Source organism: Xyrauchen texanus, chromosome 28 (genome assembly GCF_025860055.1).
Source record: "Xyrauchen texanus isolate HMW12.3.18 chromosome 28, RBS_HiC_50CHRs, whole genome shotgun sequence".
Taxonomy (NCBI): Eukaryota; Metazoa; Chordata; class Actinopteri; order Cypriniformes; family Catostomidae; genus Xyrauchen; species Xyrauchen texanus.
In genome coordinates this window covers 10,553,121-10,566,311 of record NC_068303.1, presented here as the reverse complement: position 1 = coordinate 10,566,311, position 13,191 = coordinate 10,553,121, and the positions used below count along the sequence as shown (strand labels likewise).

Sequence of the window (13,191 nt, the reverse complement as noted above, 5' to 3'; positions counted from 1 at the left end):
TTGATGAATTGCGTTATGAAAGGGGCTTTAGTTACACAACCCAGCCCATCCAACTCTCTGCCTGTGTGGACCGAGAGGGATGGCAGCACTGCTGCCGGAAACTAGGTGCATACAACTCTTCAAGACATTTGGTCGAATGCGTAATTATTTAGCAGCTGTGATGCCAGCGACTCGGCGAGAGAGTGAATGTACCGGAAAAAATCAAGCATCAACAGTCTCATATTCATGTATGGGCAATTCTTTCATAAGGAGAAAATCACAGCATAAAGAAGAGGGAGAAATCACTCGATTGCTTTGATTAGTTTTGAAATATGGCAGTGGAAAGGACACATTATCCATTAGCTTGTTATTATAATCATATCAATGGTGATTATTTAAATAACATTATCTGTCCAGACAGCTGCTCTCTCATAAATTGCTATGCTCTAAAATTTGCCTAGGCCTTGACATCAGGCATTAAATAAGACATTAGCCATAGCCTCAGTTTGTTATAATGTTGTGATTTATCTTCATGAATAGAAACAGCAGTTAAGAAAGTGGCCAGCTTTCATGTACCCAATGTATTTACTAATATTAAAAATGCTAATTTATTTGCAGAAATGACAAAACCACCAACCATTTGGAGAGAATTTGATAGAGATCGCTGAGAAAGCATATCACTGTCAAGTAGAGAAACACTTTTCTCTCCTCAATCACTACCTTCTATCTTTCTTTCTTTCTTTCTTTCTCTATGACACTAGAGGCACACACTGGGACAGTCTTATTCACATAAGAGAGAATAAACCCCTTTCAACATTAGGTCATGCCGAATTTAATTGGCACTCTGAAAAGCCCAGGTGCAATCCCCCCAGCACAAGATACTGTTACCAATCAAATAAGTGGCTGGATAGGCCACTGCATAAAAAGGGTGCCAAGAAGGCAAAATGTACCTCACTCTGGGACAGAGGTCTGTCCCAGGATCTAAGGCATTCCAGCAGTCCAAAATGGGGGCAGAGCAGAGTAATTACAGTATGCCTCGATAATTGACAACGGCACAGATGAAAACATGCTCTATGAAAAACCCATTCAAAACAAGAGCTGCATATTTGTGGACTGGTGCAATGCTGGAAAACATCATGGAAGTAAAGGGGGGAAAGATCATCAGCAACATGTATAGGTCATTAGATGGATTTATGACACTTTCCTGGAAGTGGTGTTTAAAAATATGCCCGCCTTGTGGACTGTGGGAGACAACATGTGATTTGACGCTAAATCTTCTTGTAGGTACAATAGTTAAGACTGCTTAACAAAGTGCCAACAATCCTAGGGTTTTTTTCAGACTCCACAGCTGTATCTGTTTTAATGTACATGTTTCCATTTAGTGTTGGCTTAAACAGAACACTGCCCTATGAAATGAAAGATGGGGATAAAAAAGTAAAAACCAGGGCTTCATGTAGTCTTAATTGTCTATGGAAAGACTGTCATATTTTCCACAGGGTGAGCTTGAAACCATTACAAGCTTGCCTTCATTAAAATTTCCACAACATTTTGCAGAAATATCAGGAAGCAGCTGTGGAGGCACTGATTAATTCTCTTTCTTACTGGTTCCTCGCTTAAAACATTATGCTTCACTGAAACTATACACATGCTTTTTTCCCTTCCTCTCACCTACATTAGAACTTTATGATGTATGATAAACCATACATGGACCCTATAGACTAACATGTTAATCCTTCAGCCACATGCAAGTACCCACAGCTTGATAAAAACTGTTGCACAGGATTGGCCAAAGCAAGTGGAGCAGTATACCTCAAAAGTTCCAAGTATTTCCATTGCCAAAATCCTATAAAGAGAAGTGAAGACCATCTGTAGGCTTTGGTCATGTGTGGAAAAGTTGAAACATCTGTCAGCGGTGTGCCCTGGCCTCCTGGAGTAGACCAAATAAATGACTCTAGTAACTGTCCTAAGTTAAATGCTTAAGCACTGGTAGGCAAACATGCATGAGAGGGTGTCTGCCTGCCACAACTCTTGAGCACTAGGGAAAATAAGCCCTGTCACAGTTCTACGCTCAGGCTTTGATGCGCTGGCATTTGTGACGTCCACAAACATCATAAAAGTGTGTAACAGATTCAGTGGATGGTGATGCACTGATACCACTTTTTCTCTTCTGATCCGAAAATCTCAGTGTTGGCCGATACCGATCCCAGTGCTGTTTTTTGCATAATCAGTTTAGAATATCTTTACATTATTGTGTGGAAATAATTGGGTGTGCTCTTTAATATGTAAAGAAACACAAACTTCAAAATACACATTATTTCAATATAAATGTATATCTTATTAAGAAAAACTTTATTATTAACTAGTATACTGAATAATCAAGCAGTAATTCATTGTCATCATTCAAGTCATCAGTAGAAAATAAGCTTTTTTTTTTGTGGAAATTTTTTTCAGCTTGTATCTGGAATTTAAAGAATTCAGATCTCTTTTTTTTTTTTTTGTTCAATTTAGTTGTTAGATATCAGCTCACTTTTCATTCACACAGTTATTTTTTGGAACCCATTCAACTATTATTATAATCTGTAAGCAAATGATAATAATATATTATAAAAGTAATATATAGTAATATATCTCAATCGTGCACCTTTTGTCACGGATCCACCGTTCTCTCTCTCTCTTTCTTCATCACTGCCGTCACAGCACTCACTCTCCCCTGAGTTCTGATTAAACGCACCTGCATATCATTAGTGGATAGTCAAGGACTGCATATATACCCCGCTTTCACACACACTCTTTGTCTGTTCTCTTCGATAGTATCTCTGAGACTCCAGACCTTTCTACTATGTCAAACATACCTGAGTCTTCATTATTGCCTGCAAATATCATAAGATTGTTGTGAGTAATCTCTTTCATCTGTTCATCGTGTCTATACCCTGTCTGGATATTACTCACCTGCTGTTTGGCACTCTGCTCAACTGGATTTACTCACATGATGTTTACGTCACGATTTAATCATTTGTTCAATAAAACCTGCCTCCATGAGTTTCTCAGTGACACCTTTTAACTTTTAAATCCTCACGCTTTTATTTTGACATTCTGAACTCCCCAGGAAGTCCTGTATGTGTCTGTTTGTAGGCAAGTTCACAGTAGTTTAATTCGCTTCTTATACAAATTCTGGTAAAATAAATAAAAAAAAACACCTCCAGTGCCATTATTAAATGGATATTACAAGTGAACCGAACAATTGAGCATCTACAACAGAGATGTTGTTCGTGAGTAGCGCTCAAATATTGCGCACCGCTGTGAAGGCTAAAAATAGGCGCACATGTGTTTAAACAGAGCAGCACCATTCACGGACGTGCCGGAGCTGCGCGAGCATTTGATATATTTACTTATAAACACCGGCTTTGGTGATTCACAGAGCTATTGCACGTCTTCAGTTGGCTTTGAATAAAATGCACGAGTCATATGAACTACTTTAATTGTGTTTTCATGGTTCTTTTATGTCATATTTTGATCTGGAAAGTAACGAACATGACTAACACACAGTACCGGATTTGGATCGAGCTTGTCGGACCGATGCCGATCCATTTAAAAACGTCAATATCAGTGGATCAGTGCATCCCTAGTGAGATGTCTCATGGGAACAGACAAGCTTTGCGCTGTTGTACGGAATGGAATCTATCAGCAAAAGATCAAAGTCAGGAATTGTATTTAGAGGATTGAAAACTGGAAGTGATACCAAAAAGACCTTTTTGATTGATAAACTATTAAAGGTACATCTACTGTGTGCATCAATACATGTGTGATTCCAATTTGCTGCATTAAGGGTCTCTCAATGCTAATCAGGAGTTTTATCAGCTGTGGTAAATCAGATATCATCAGCAATGCACTTTTGTCTTCCTACTGCATCTGCAACCTCAGCACACAGCCCTGCCAGATGCACAGCCCCCGGAACATGTGTCTCCCTAACCTCCCCTTTCCACTTTTTCCACTCTAAACACCTGGGTCCTTCATTGGTTCCCAGACATTAATTCTGCAATCTTTGTTCTTGTATGGTGTGGTGTGATGTTACATACTCACCGGAAGGTTATTTGCATGACCAGATTGGACAGACAGGTGTTTGGGAACTCAAGGTAAACATCTATGGGATGTTAGGTTAGGCAGGGAAAGGCTGGGCAGTGGGGTGACCAGAAGGATCCCCTGGCCAGGGTGCTGAGATTATGCAGACTGCTGTGACAGAAAATGAAAGGAAACAAGTTTAATGATAATGTTTAATATGAGACTATAGAGTTTAGAGTATCTTTAGGCTTTTCTTATCTAATAAAATAACTGGAATCAAGCATGTGCTTGAACAATAAGCCCTATGCAATCCTGCACTTTTAATATGAATCCTCTGATGTGTTTATGCACATATCATGTTGAAATGAAGAGCTTGTCTGTGGGATAATATACGGAAAGTGTTATGTGGCATGGCAATACGGATTCAAATGCATCAAATTATATAGAATTTTTCCTTCATTTGTATACAAGGAATACAAATCTGAACTAAGCCTGAACTATAAATCAAATCAAATTTGTGATATGACTTGGTGCAATTATCAAAGTGCAAGGGCTGTGATTTAATTACATTTAAGAAATAGTTCTGTGCTGTGCTCATAATATGGTGCTTTCAGTGGTTTAAGAGCGGTTCTGTGCTTGATTCACATAAATCTACCTGGTGCCCTGAGTTACAGATGTGCTCCATGTTTGATTCTGTGAACAAATGGGCACAGAGCACTTTATATTTAAAGAGTTTAGTTTACTGCCAAAATAAAACATCCACTAAAATAAAGGCTGATGGTATAACTGGACTGCATAGCGATGCCATGAGCAAGCCAAGAAATAATTACAGAAATAAATAAATATTGAATAACAAAAATAATAATTTGTATTATTATAACTATGTAATAAAATATTTCTGTAATAATTTCTTAACTAATTATTATTATTCAGTAATATATTACAATACAATACATTACAAATTGACAGGGTTTCCAAAAAATTATGATGAAAAGTGGGCTGACCCTTTCTCAAACTGAAGAGAAATAACATTGGACAGATGGAATGTGAGTATTATGGGTCTGGGGTTCTTCTTATCATATCACAGTTCAAATCACAATAAAATTAATTTCAAAATAATTGCAATTCGATTTTTTGTCCAAATCATTCAGCCCTAATCTCAATGTGCAATGTATCCTCCCTCCATGCACAATGACATTGTCTGACAAATTACAAAAATCTTATCAACCATTATAGAACACTGGGCATAATTACATTGATTGCTTATCTGACAGAATAAAATGTCCTTATAAGTAAGATTTGTTGTCTAAATAAATAGACAACAAGCTTTTTGGTGGTTTTACACCGTGGATAGTATCTGGTACCTGGTACTTCTTTTTAGTATCACATTAGTCGAGGTTCCAAGCGAGCCGAGCCGATACAAAAATGACGTCAAAACCCTGCAGATCACTGATTGGTCAGAGAGAATTGTCACTACCAGCGTCACAGGATTTGTAACACGGGACATCAACCCGGTAGTTTTAAAGTTAGCAACAGTGATAGCGGTATCATTTGTTCACACGACTTTCGAATTGTAAAAAGAAATGGCTGTGTGCAAAATCTCGCCATGGTCAATAAACGAGGTGCAGTCGTTAGTGCAGTCGTTTCGTTCTCATTAGTGACGAACGAAACGCTGTGAAACAAAAAAGACTTTCAGGAAGTTTCTCAGCTGATGGCCGCACACGGCTACCACAGGACCTACCAACAGAGTAGGGAAAAGTGTAAAAAAATAAATAAAATAACACTTGAAAGTGACTACAGAACCATCAAGAACCACAACAGCCGGAGTTGTTCAAATAGAAGTAAGTGGAAGTGGTTTGACCAAATTGATGCTATCTATGGCAATAGACTGGTGAGCAATGGGAGGGAGAGTGGATGGTCGATGGATGGTACGTTTTGTTACGTTCGCTTTATATTCTGTCTTGAAAGCTTCACTTTATGTAGTTGACCAGCTATTGGAAAGCTTGCTTCTAATACAACCAGGCCAATTTAACTGTTACACATGTGTAAATTCACCATGCAACAACTGCTTTATGCAGCACAATGAGCTAGTAGCTAACAGCTAGTGGTCGTGTTATTGTTTATGGTCAGTAATGTTTGTGTTACGTTTAAGATGATGTCACGGCAGTAGAGGTGATGCAACAATGACGATCAGCCTATAATCCCACCCATGTTGAGGCTGCACTAAACTGCAGAGGAAAAGCAAGCTCAGAAATGTAAAGAGAGCAGAGTCGAGTCGAACCATAACATGCTGTGGAAAAGTGCCATAAGATGACAAAAAATGCCCTCAAGATATTAAAATACAAGGAACACAGAATATGACCACATGGCTCTTCTGTTTGTTTCTGGCAAAGACTGACCCTCAGCCAGCAAACTACGAGGAAGAAACATGCATTAGTATTGCTATAAAAAGGGCTCTAATAAAGATTTGATATCAGGACAGAAAAAGAACAATGAACAAATGGAACACCGCTACCAATTGAATACATTTATTAAGCAAATTACAGGGCATTTCTTTGAATGTAATGTGAATGTATTTTTTTAATCTAAAAATAGTAAAAGAAACACAAAGCATTTTGGCACAAAGGCATTCGTCAGGGTTAGAATAAAAAAACATACAAATTTAAAACAGCTCCAATTAACAAAAAGAAGGCACACTGAGACAACCAATTAATTTGGTTGGAATTTTTGTAGTATACATACAGTATGATGTATAATACATATATTGAACCTGTTCTCCTAAAACAACACCCTTGTATTATAAATTGAAAGAATAAAAATAACAGAAGACCCTGGGACAATGCCAACAACTGTAATAGGTAACCTTTTAGTAGACCTTGTAGTCTCAGTTAAACAGCTTACTCTGACATTGTAGTGCTATTGAGGCTTGCTCTCCAAATGATTATCTATAGAAGTATGCTTCACCATGTCATGTCTCCTCTCCCTCTGCCTTGAAGTGAATGCAGCCAAGCTTTGCTCAGCAGCCTTGCAATCTAAAGTGAGCCCCAGGGCTGGAGATATTACTAACACCATTATGCTGCTCTGCTGCACTAAGCTCAACTAACCCAGAAAAACAAGACATTTCTGTGAGGTTGCATCCCAATTTGCAGTGGACCTCACTCAGGGTAAACACAGGCAACACTTCCTATCACCCCAAAAAAATCTTTCACCAGGTCTTACATATAATTCACAGCATCAAAACGGTTTAGAAATCAAAACATTAGCCATTTAAAATGAAGATAACAATTTTTCTTAAGTCTTTATAATAAAACATGTTGATTAAAAATGTATAAATCATCAACCTTACAGACACGGCATGGAGTGAAGTGTTTTTGTTATGCTCAAATGGGTTTCAGGACTTTGGTGCCAGTAAATCCAAAGCAGACACCAGAGCATATTATTATGAGCGAATGAGAAGAAACTGATGCATTTATTGAATTGTGCTGGATTGACATGCTTTGAAAAGTGTTTTTTATTGTCATTATATTATCATGATTTCAATTGTCAACCACTCTTTAGAAAATATAATACAATTTATTGAGCCTTTACAAATGATCCTACACTGAGGAATGACAATTTGTTCAACATTCTTTCAAAAAGCACTCTTTTGTCTGTAAGTATGTGTTAACTGCAGGAGTTCCTTGGTAAGGGGTTTTGAGCAAGTAACTAAAATAGCTGACCTGTTGTGGGTGAACTCCTTATTGTTCCATGTGTACAAAGAGAAACTATTCTTACCACTAGGATCTCTGTGCTGTGGTGGGGGAAGAAATGAGTGCTTAATCCTTAGTATACCTTAAAAATGCATCCAATATAGACACCCAGCGTACAGTATAGGACTGTTAGCTATATGAACAGTTGATGAGTTGGAGATGTACAGGGTAAAAATAACTGACTGTAATTATATTCCTCCACTTTCCCCACTGAAAATTATAACTTGTAAGGACTTGAGGACATGTGACACATTTTGTCAAACACTCTTATATTCTATGCACTGTGCCACTCTCCAGTGTCAATTAAAATGTAAAGAGTGACAAGTGAACGCATATTATTTTCTTCCAATGGTCTAAAAAATATTTCTGTGGAAAATGTGCAGTATAATATCATGCCATAAATTTGGTTCCAAGAAATACAAGAAACAAGGCAGTTTATTGGTCATGATGCCAAGGCACATCCTGCTTAACAACTGAGCAGCAAAGTGTAGCTCTGTGCATTGAGTCTTATTTACATTCACTTGGCTCCAGTGTTGCATATAGCCAGTGACAACATCCTCTTATCAGTAAATTTGTCAAGTACATGAGCCTTCCTGTTGCCTCACTTCCCCAACATTATTCAGGGTGCTAAAAAATTAATGCAGAGTAATACAGCAAAGTTAGCAAGATCATTTGAGGTGGTATAAAGAAGCTAAATGTATCACGAAAGAGGAAGGGCCCTGGGGCTAGTCGAGCTGTCATCATTGTGACTCACTGCTCATGGTACCAGCCCTGCAACCATGGGAACTAATGAGTACTCTGTCAGGTGCACCTGCCTCAGCCTGACACCTTCATTGCACTCACCATGGCCACACACTCTCATTTCCTCTTTTACATATTCTCTATTAAATTTCTTTCCCTGTGTAGCAATTTGCATTCTCTTGCACGTCTGACAAATCATGACACCATTCCTGTCCAAAACTGGGACTTTTTTTTTACTTGAGGAAGTCGATTAAATGAAGCCCAGCTGGGGACAAATAATAGGGTGAGAAGGAACTGTTACTGCCCAGAATAGATCGCCACAGCACACTATAGCACACAATATCAAATCCTCATCCTCAGTCTGTCATCAGTATGTGAAATATTGATAGCGTTTTGGACAAATATACATAATGTGCTAACATTAAAGTGGCACTTGTGATCCTCATTGCATTGCAGGTTCTAACTCCCTGGTGGATGATCACCACTGAGCAACTATTCTTCTTCTTGCACTCTCCTTCTCCTCCATAATTAATACCATTCTTTTTAATAAATACTCTTAACACTCACTGGCTTTTGTGTCTCTTTAATAGGACTTGTAGCTCCAGGCGTTACATAGAGACAATGCAATTACCTTATATTTAATGGGGCAACTTAAAAATTTATGGAAGGAAACTGGAAAGTACAGTTGACAAATGACACAACCAACAAAGGTGACAGATCCCTCCTTCTACTCTGTCTTAAAAAGAAGCCAGGAAAAAAAGGGAAAGGATCCTGTTAAACCATCACATGCCTCCTAGTACAAACAAACAAATCAGTAGGCACTGTTGTTCTCCTCCAGCCCCAGCTGCACACAAACCCCCCTTCTATCTTTCTTTCTACCTCCTTCCACCCCTTGATTCCCCTGTCGCTTCATGTCAGGGTGTTCTAATGGAAAGAACACCGCTGACAGATGAGTACAGTAGTGAGGAATTCAGCACATAGTTGCGGTCATGACATAAGTCACACGTTTTATTGTTGGGCAGTTAGTGTTCCCCTGACATCAGGGGTCCAGTATCATGTTACCCCTCACAAGAGCCGGGAAATCGGGCTAAGTGGATTTCCTGACGGCACTTCTACTCACATTAGCTCCGATGCCTGGCCAAAATCATGACCTGAAATTAAAGTGGGAAAATTTGTCTCTAAAGAATAGTCTTATGTGCATTAAACTAATGTGTCTGATCTTTCCAACAGACTGAGTCAGGGTTTACTCCTGGTCAGGTTTGGACACTACTTTTTCTCCTATACTGAAATAACCTCGCAAGAACTTGGAGATAATAAGACATACAGTGATCAACCACAACATTAAAACCACCTGCCTAATATTGTGTAGGTCCCCCACATGCTGCCAAATCAGCGCCAACCTGCATCTCAGAATAGCATTCTGAGATGATATACTTCTCACCACTATTTTACAGAGCGGTTATCTAAGTTACCTTAGACTTTGTCAGCTCGAACCAGTCTGGCCATTCTCTGCTGACCTCTCTCATCAACAAGGCATTTCCGTCAAGAGAACTCACTGGATGTTTTTTATTTTTGGCACCATTTTTAGTAAATTCTAGAGGTTGTTGAGTGTGAAAATTCCAGGAGATGAGCAGTTACAGAAATACTCAAACCAGCCCATCTGGCACCAACAATCACGCCATGGTCCAAATAACTAAGATCACATTTTGTCCCCATTCTGATGGTTGATGTGAACATTAACTGAAGCTCATGACCTGTGTCTGAATGATTTTATGCACTGCACTGTTGCCACACGATTGGCTGATTTGATAGTAACATGGATGATTGTTGGTGCCACGTGGGCTGATTTGAGTATTTCTGTAACTGCTGATCTTCTGGGATTTTCACTAATAATTCAAAAAAATATTTTCAAGAAAAGCATTTTTATCCTGTGTCCCTGTAATATTATCTAAACATTCTTAAAACGTGATTTCTTTACTTGTCAAGCAAAATGGGATATTGAAGATATGAAGTATTTTTTTTAAGATAAATCTGACAAAATGTGTGAACTTGAGACTTAAAACAAGAAAAAAAATCTGACAATGGGGTAAGTAAAATAAAATTGTTTCCCTTATAATAATTATTTTTATAATTTATTTTTCATTATTTTGAAGACAAGTATTTTTGTCTTGAAAAGTACAGGTACATTTTGCTTGACAAGTAAATAATTCCTTTAAGAATGTTTAGATAATTTTACAGGAAAACAAGACAAAAATATTTGTCTTGAAAATAATTTTTTGCAGTATGTGGATTGGCGCTGTTTGGTGGCACGAGGGGGACCTACACAATATTAGGCAATATTAGGCAAGAACCAGCCAGATACCTTGATGTTTGGTATTCAATGGTTTATGAGCTGACCAGTCTTAAAAGGCGAGACATTTTTTAATTGCTCAAGACAAATTTGAAACATCACAAGGCAAATACACCTATAGGTCTTCCAGTCAAACAACTGCTGGAAAGAAAATGTTTTAGTTTCATAGTTTATTGTGATTTAAATGAGCTATGAAAGCCTGATTATAGAATGTCTATTAGGCAAAGAGGGCTGTCTCTTCATTGCTTGTTTAGTCAGCATAACCACATGACCCAAAACAGTGCACAATGAGCATCTCCTCAATCCAACAGGTGTAGAAGAGCTGGGCTCGCAATCTATAATCAGCCCATTGGGAGACAGGATTTGGGCTGCAACAAATTGAAGCCACATGGCGTTTAATGGGCGTTAATCACAGTGTGCCACAGCCATTCTGCGCAAGCCACGACAGTCGCCCCCAGAGCGAGCTAATCAGTGCCATCTTCTCAAACCCTTCCCTTTACATTGCATCTGACTCCAAGTCCCAGATTGAAATGGGGAAGTGACTCTTAAGTCATGAGTGGACCGGTTACTGTCCCTGTCACCCCTTTCACAAGCAGTGCTTTTTATGGATCAGAGGTGGGCTGTGGTGAAAGAAATTGTGCCAGAATCAGTACAAGTCCATCAATTGCCAAGAGAATCCACCCCTGAGATTTAAAACGTGGGAAGTGGGACTGAAATCAAACAAGCTAAGCACACTAGATTGGGTGTGATAGTAATACAGAACTGTAACAACCACCCCAAGAGAATTAGTTGATGAACCCATTTGTAGAACACCTCATCCTGGCCTCCACACTAGCCATGGGCTGAAGATAACCTCTCCTCGAAGACCACGGTGAGGTTACTGGGTTCAGATGTCTTTTGCTGTGCAAGGCGAGCCCTCCCACTTGTCCTTCTGTTCTTCTCTCTCCTTCCTCTACCAAAGAAAAACAAGAGCAGATTCTCCATGATAGCACTGTGAGTCAAGCTTGCTCTATCTGTTTCAATCTCCACACTGTTATACAAGTCAAGAAGCTGGCGGTGAGCTGGTGTCTGAGTCAGTCTGTAAAATACATCCAGGCCCCGTCTGTCCAGTTTTCACTAATTTCTTTCTAACATGCCTTTTCACTAGTTTTCTCTTGCTGGGGGAATGGTGTTTGGGGAGGGCATTTGTTGAAATTGTCCAGGCAGTTTGGTGGGACTTTGACAGCAATGACAACAGTCTTTGGGTTGAAATGAGAGCTTTACGAGTGTGTAATTAATTGGCTCACGCTGCACAACCACAGCACAGTGCCATTACCCCGTAAGAGACATGCTGTCCTTTTATAGAAGTATGCATATATAAACATACTCATGGTTAAGGAGACAGGAGACTTTAAGCAGCAAAAGCTATTAACACCCAATCAGCAATGGCACCCGTATGAATGAAACACAAAATAACACATCTGCCGCCTTTTGATTTTCAATGGCATGAAACATGGCATTTTTTTCCCTGGATTTTAGGTGTTGCGGATGATGATTAACTTATTGCAGCAGGAAGAGATTCCTGCAATGGTCTTTGATTGAAGATGGTGGTGAAGCAGCTGGTTTCTCACTGCAGGTCTAAACAATAACCCACTGCCTTCTCATCAGGGGTAAACAGCTCTTCATGTGCAGTATTCTCATAACATGCTGCCAAAACTTCCATCAACGCAAACCTAACTCTGATTTTCAGTCCTGATTTATGATGAAATTTCCTAAATCTGAAATACACAAAGGGCATCGAATAACTGTGGAATGAGTGCATCCAGAAACATCAAATTAAGGAATAAACTAGGCTCTATAGTTGAGTTTCCATAAGAAAATAGAGGTCTGAAAAAATCATAGTTTTTGCATCTGAGAATTACCACTGATTCCAGACGAATCAGTCACTGCCTAGACAGACTCTGAACTACTGTCTAAATCTTATTGTAACCAAAATGTATATATATATATATATATATATATATATATATATATATATATAAAAACAACAGGAATGGATCAATGTCTCAAAATGTGGAAAAGTATTGAGTAAAAATTAGCGATTCAGGAAGTCAAGGAATTTCACCCTGAAGGGAAGTTGCTCATAAGATGACTTTCCTGTAACATTTTAACAACAATTCCAATGAACAAATGTATACTTCAGTCTAGGTCAGAGGTAACATGGAGTCTAGGAACTAACTCAACATTTATTCTCACAATCTTTACTCATGATCACACTTAACCACATCTAGCAAGAGACACCACCAAGAAAAGGAGTATCACAAATTTTTAAAG

The 13,191-nt window shown here is 38.7% G+C and overlaps 1 protein-coding gene across 1 annotated transcript in view; it reads right to left on the bottom strand.

Moving 5' to 3' along the window:
• Positions 1–13,191, bottom strand: part of LOC127621985 (transcription factor HIVEP2-like) — a 49,255-nt gene that overhangs the window by 17,008 nt on the left and 19,056 nt on the right. The window contains exon 2 of the mRNA XM_052095825.1: positions 4,060–4,209. The gene's annotated coding sequence lies outside the window, so the exon portion shown is untranslated. The remainder of the gene's footprint in view (positions 1–4,059; positions 4,210–13,191) is intronic.